Below are 6,902 nucleotides of genomic sequence, written 5' to 3'. Positions count from 1 at the left end.
TTTTACTGTATTCTGTATTTGTTTATTTATTTATTTATTTGGATAATTTTTTTGTTTTTGTTTTATTTTATTTTGGTGTTTTTCTTTTTCTTTTTGTTTCTTTTTCCTTTTCTTTATCTTTTTCTTTGTTTTCTTGCTGTTGTTTTTCTTTTTTGATGTTCTTTTATTTCATATCATCCTCTTGTTGATGTTCGTTGGTCTGGGTGAGCCGCTTTCCTCCCAGAAGAGACCCACCCATGATTTTGGTGATGTTAGTTAGGGGCCGAAAGGTGGATGATGTTTCTTATATTTTTCTTCTCTTGATGTGTTTTTCTTCTTGTTTTTCTTTTCCGATGTTTTTTTCTGTTCTTCTTATTTCTTTTCTTCGTGTTTTTTATGTTCTTTTATTTCATATCATCCTCTTGTTGATGTTCTTCGTTGGTCTGGGTGAGCCGCTTTCCTCCCAGAAGAGACCCACCCATAATGTTGGTGATGTTAGTTTGGGGCCGAATGGTGGATGATGTTTCTTTGTATGTTACTTTTCTTGATGTTGTTCTGTTATTGCTGTTACTTTTCTTTTGCGATGTTTTTTTGCTCTTTTTTCCCCAATTTTTTGGTGTTCTTTTCTATATCATCCCTCTTTGATGTTCTTTGGTCTGGGTGAGCCTCTTTCTCCCCAGAAAAGACCCACCCATAATTTTGGTGATGTTAGTTTGGGGCCGAATGGTGGATGATGTTTCTTTGTATGTTACTTTTCTTGACGTTGTTCTGTTATTGTTGTTACTTTTCTTTTGTGATGTTTTTTTCTCTTTTTCCCATTTTTTTGGTGTTCCTTTCTATATCATCCCTTTTTGATGTTCTTTGGTCTGGATGAGCCTCTTTCTCCCCAGAAAAGACTCATCCATAATTTTGGAGATGTTAGGGCCTGAAGGTGGATGATCTGTGTTTTTTATTTTATTTTCTTGATGTTTTGTTACTATATTTTCCTTTATCTGGTGTTCCTCTTTATTTTCCTTTACATTGGTGTTCCCATCACGTGGATTGTCTACGACATCTAACGAGCACCACAAGCCCAGTTTATTGTTCAGTTTGCTCTCCTAGGCAGACTGCCTACCACGGCTGACAGCTCCACCTGCCCAGGTTTATTGTTCGGGTTTGCTCTCCTAGGCAGACTGCCTACCACGGCTGACAGGCTCCACCTGCCCAGGTTTATTGTTCAGGTTGCTCTCCTAGGTGGTGCCTATGACGGCTCACAGGCCCAACCTGCCCAGGTTTATTGTTCGGGTTTGCTCTCCTAGGTGGTGCCTATGACGGCTCACAGGCCCAACCTGCCAGGTTTATTGTTCGGAGTTGCTCTCTAGGTGTATTACCTATGACGGCTCTGAGCCCAACCTGCCCAGGTTTATTGTTCAGGTTGCTCTCCTAGGTGAATTGCCTACCACGGCTAACAGACCTCACCTGCCGGGTTTGTAATCAGGTTGCTCTCCTAGGTGAACTGCTTTCGCTAACGACCTCCACCTGCCGGGTTTGTAATCAGGTTTGCTCTCCTAGATGGTGCTTTCGCTAACGACCTCCACCTGCCCGGGATTGTAATCAGGTTGCTCTCCTAGGTGAACTGCTCACGCTAACGACCTTCACCTGCCAGGTTTTATAATCAGGTTGCTCTCCTAGATGAACTGCTTTCGCTAACAGGCTCCACCTGCCCGGGTTTATTGTTCAGGTTTGCTCTCCTAGGTGTATTACCTATGACGGCTCCTGAGCCCAACCTGCCCAGGTTTATTGTTCGGAGTTTGCTCTCCTGGTGTATTACCTATGACGGCTCACGAGCCCAACCTGCCCAGGTTTATTGTTCAGGTTGCTCTCTAGGTGAATTGCCTACCACGGCTAACGAACCTCACCTGCCCTGGTTTGTTGTTCAGGTTGCTCTCCTAGGTGAATTGCCTACCACGGCTAACGAACCTCACCTGCCCGGGTTTGTTGTTCAGGTTGCTCTCCTAGGCAGATCGCCTACCACGGCTAACAGCCCCACCTCCCCGGCGTTGTAGCCGAAGATCTCCGGCACCTCCGTCGCCGATGCGCCCTGCCAGGAGCCCTCCAGTCCTGCCATGCTCGCCTGGGGAGACCTTGGGCTCGCTGGCGCTCCACCGCCCGCCGATTCGAATAGGGCGGATGCAAGAACTCGCTTCTTAAAACTACCAGACTGGATTATAAAATTAATCATAAATGCCGTGAAGGCGCCGGTCACCGCGTTTATCGGTTCTTGGATGAAGGACCGACGGGCCTCGGGGACGCGCACAAGCATCATAAGGAATCCTCGCCGCGGCTTCCGGCGCACCATCCTTTTCCCTGTCTTTCTTACTTCCAATTTTCTTTTAATTATATTTTCTTTCTCTGATTGACTGATTGATTGATTTTACATAGTAAATTGGTTCACCAATTAACGTCTTTCAGGTCCATTGCATTCACACACCTGCTGAGGGAGAACACCAGTGAGCGTGTTGACTCACGAGGACGGCCCACTAAAGTTTCCTAACCTTTGTATTGGGCTGCCACTTCTCTTTAGTCGTCTGTTCCTCTATTTTTCTCTTCTTTATTTCATTCTATTTCTCCCTTTCTTTCATCCTTGCTCTCTATACATATATTTATTTCAAACTTCTTCATCAGCCCCCTTTCCTTTCCATTCTCCCTCCCCTCCCTTTCATCTCCCTCGCCTCCCGCCCTTTGCTCTTTTTCTGTTATCATCACGACAGCTGTTTAATTTATCTGCGAGGACTTTTTTTTTTATGTTCGTGGATGTGACATGCTTCCCGGGGCGTCCATGTTGTTGCACAGCACCCTAGAATATTCTTGGCAAAGTGCTTCAAATTTTTGAAGCTTTTTGCATCACGCCAGTACCTCAGTGGATTGACATCAAAAGGCAAAACACCTTCTTCTAGGTACGTTTCAAGTTCTGCCTTCACCACTGTAGTGTCATTTGTTGATGCACTTGCCATCATTTGCCCAGCTGGAGGCATGTAGGCAAAACGACGAGGTCGTGTTGCACTCATGCCAGCCGAAAAGACGAAAGGCTCACTCTCTTGAAATGTTTTCTTCTTCAAGGTCGACTGAGTTGACTCGGAAATAATTAGGTCCACAATCTTGGAAACCTTTTCCTTTTGCATTTTCTTACATGGCATCCATGCCAGCTTAAACCTGGGGCCCATGACAGCTGCGGCAATGACATCAGTCCGCTCAAGAAATGGATGCAACCTCTTTTTGATAGATGACTGTAGTGCATATGCCAAGTTAAAGCAGTAGATCGGTTTACTGTCTCTCTCGTCGCCTACATCTCATCCCCTACGCCTCCCATTTCCGTGACGTCACACATTTCTGCGGGTGGATCCTTCTTCCGAGCCACCCATCCCTCAGTAACTCCCTAAATCCTCTCCTACTCCTCCTCCATGTGACCTGGGTTAATTTCCTCCTTACTCCCCACCTTTAATTTTTTTCCTCCTCCGCCTTCAACCTTAATCTTCTCCTTAAGGCGCGTCCACACCAGGAATCTTTGTATGTCAACAATGTATCCCAGACGTTTCCCAGGCTTTTCGGGAAGCAGTTGAGAATCAACTTGGATACATTCAGGAAAGAATTGAGAAACATTGAGAGAGAATCTATGCGTGTAATTCACCACGGACTGATCAAGTGTTGGACTCGTAAGCGCCAGCAAACCCTCCGACATGAGCAAGTGCACTTTAGCGTATATCTGTGTGTGTGTGTGTGTGTGTGTGTGTGTGTGTGTGTGTGTGTGTGTGTGTGTGTGCGCTCGTTCCTGTGTGTGTATATGTGTGGTGTGTGTGTGTGTGTGCGTGTGTGTGTGTGTGTGTGTGATTTTCAAGTCTTGATAGTAAAGTATAAACTATTTTTATATTCCAGTCAAATTTCATTTATATATTTATGGATGAGAGAGAGAGAGAGAGAGACCCTGACCGCTGGGAGTGACCTCCCTCAGGGGTGTGGGGATAAAGACATATCCCACACCTCACTCACGGGAAAAGGATTGGGATTATATTTATCATTCATTCACATACCTCAATATCTAGCTAAGTGTGTGTGTGTGTGTGTGTGTGTGTGTGTGTGTGTGTGTGTGTGTGAAACTATCTATCTATCTATCTATCTATCTATCTATCTATCTATCTATCTATCTATCTATCTATCTATCTATCTATCTATATATATATATATATATATATATATATATATATATATATATATATATATATATATATATATATATATATATATATATATATATATATATATATATATATATATATATATATATATATATATATATATATATATATATTTACACACACACATATATACATATACATATACCCACAGACACCCACACCCACACCCCGCATATACAGGCGCGCAGGCACTGAAGGTTCTCATGTTTTCCATCCTGGATGGAAAACATGGCTCTAACTGTTTCTCAGGACCGCCCACACCGGGAAAGTTTGTATGGAAACTCAGCTTTGACATTTCGAAGGTGTTAATGAGGCTCGTAAAAGGATCTCTGCCTGTCAGATTTTGGCTGCAGGCTGATGGAAGCTGGAATGGCTTTTCTGTGCCTGGTGTCGATTCGTGGTATTTTGGGAGCCACTGTTCGTAATAGTTCTTCAAAATCAGTGGTTGACCTTCCAAAAATTATTGATTAATCAAACCCTGCTCCATTAACTCTCGGCTCCGCCAAAAGTACGTCATTCTGTAATGCTCAACTTTCTATAAACGACCGCACCCATACGCGTTTTCTTGTCTTCTTTTTGCTCTCCAGTGAGTGCAATAATAAGTAAACACAGAGGCCATTGTAGCAATCTCCACACCGACATCCTGAGAACAACCCTGAGGTGTGGACAGAAAACATTGTTTCCCGAGGGTATTCAAATGTATGCCAGTGGTTTACCGAAACACTTGGAAACGTCTGGGATTCATTGTTGTCATACAAAGATTCCCGGTGTGGACACCTTAACCACTTTCCCCGTGATCTGACGTTAATCCTTTCCTCCTTCGCCTTCAACTTTAATCTGTTTCCTCCTCCGCCTTAACGCGGCTTAACATTACCTCTTTTCTATCTCCTTAACAGTATTTATCCTCCTCAAATGGTTTGACTCGAAATATAAATACAAATACAAAATACTTTTTCTGGGTGCCAAAATATAAATACAAATACAAATACTTTTTCTGGGTGCCAAAATATAAATACAAATACAAAATACTTTTTCTGGGTGCCAAAATATAAATACAAATACAAAATACTTTTTCTGGATTGCCAAAATATAAATACAAATACAAAATACTTTTTTTCTGGGTGCCAAAATACAAATACAAATACAAAATACTTTTTTCTGGGTGCCAAAATATAAATACAAATACAAAATACTTTTTTCTGGGTGCCAAAATATAAATACAAATACAAAATACTTTTTTTTTTCTGGATGCCAAAATATAAATACAAATACAATATACTTTTTTCTGGGTGCCAAAACACAAATACAAATACAAAATACTTTTTTTCTCTAGATGTCAAAATACAATACAAATACAAATACAATAAAATTGTATTTAAATACAATTCAAATACAAATACAATTGTATTTGATCCACCCCTGCTAGGTAATCCCTAGGCCGATAAAGGGATTAACCCCTCGCTCTCTACGCTCCTTCCTATGCGCACAACAGACACAAGGAGAAGTGACCGCAGGGAGTTTTAGGCCTTATTCTGTCCACCCCGTGAGGGTAATTATTAGGAACTGTCCTACGACCTGCGCACCGACCCGCCCTCTGCGCTTCCTCCTTCTCTGATCTCCACCTGTAATTATGGGTTTACTGCATGGTTCACCTGCTCCGCGCTGCGTCACGTGCCCCTTGTGCTTGTCGCGGGGCTTGACGACGTGCAGTGTGCCTCTTAACTTGTGAATAGCAGGCGACTCCTCTCCCAGTCATGGTGCCTCAGGAGTGTTTACACTTCTCGCCCCAGGGCGCAGATGTGGCCGCTCCCTCGCCCCCTCCTCTCCCCTCCTCCCCCCCCGCCCCTTCGGTTTGGTGTTGGCTCCAGTCAGGCAGTAACCGTCTCTCATGCTGCATTACGCTCCACTTCTGAACTGGTGCACAAGCTATACGGGCAGCTCCAAGGGTTGAAGTGCCCGTTTTATCAAACATTTCGGGGCTTAGACAATACACATCCACATTTGATAAGGCTTTCGTAGGGGTTGTGCTAGTTTTCTCATGGGTAGTTTATGAGCCTAGTGACGAAAAGAAGAGGAGGATGAAGTGAGACAATTTGATGTAACTAGGCCGTATTCCCAAATATTTCGGAGCTTACACGCCCACATTTTATATGGCCTTCATAGAGTCTTGAGGAATTACCAAGGGTAGTTTTATGACCCTGATGGTAGTTCGACCCTTCTTTGTACCATGAACCTAAAAGTACTCATGAGAACCCGACTGATCACCTTTTCGTCCCTTGGAAATAGATGATGTGCCTGAGAACATATATCTGACAAGGCTTTCATAAGAGTGTGGGTAATCTCAGGGGTTGCTTTAAGACCCTATTGGTAGTTCGACCCTTCCTTTGTACCATGAACCTAAAAAAACACTCATTAGAACCCGACTTATCTCCTTTGTCGCTCTTGAATATAGTTGATGTGAGAGCCGAAAGCGTCTGGGTCTTGCGGGGATTGCTCCCTCTTGCACAAAGGGAGCACGGGCCTTTGCCAAAGGCGGCCCGTAACAGAGCCGACAGACCGACTCTATCGGCGATCGAAATTTAGCCCAAGTCGGTCTGTCGACGAGGACTGGCGTGTCTCTCTGGGTCTTGCGTGTAAACAGTACCGACCAAGGAATGTTCAGTAGATAGGAGAAGTTCCGACCCGCTTTCT

The sequence above is a fragment of the Eriocheir sinensis genome, unplaced genomic scaffold (genome assembly GCF_024679095.1).
Source record: "Eriocheir sinensis breed Jianghai 21 unplaced genomic scaffold, ASM2467909v1 Scaffold1053, whole genome shotgun sequence".
Classification (NCBI taxonomy): domain Eukaryota; kingdom Metazoa; phylum Arthropoda; class Malacostraca; order Decapoda; family Varunidae; genus Eriocheir; species Eriocheir sinensis.
Note: the sequence above shows the minus strand (reverse complement) of the source record.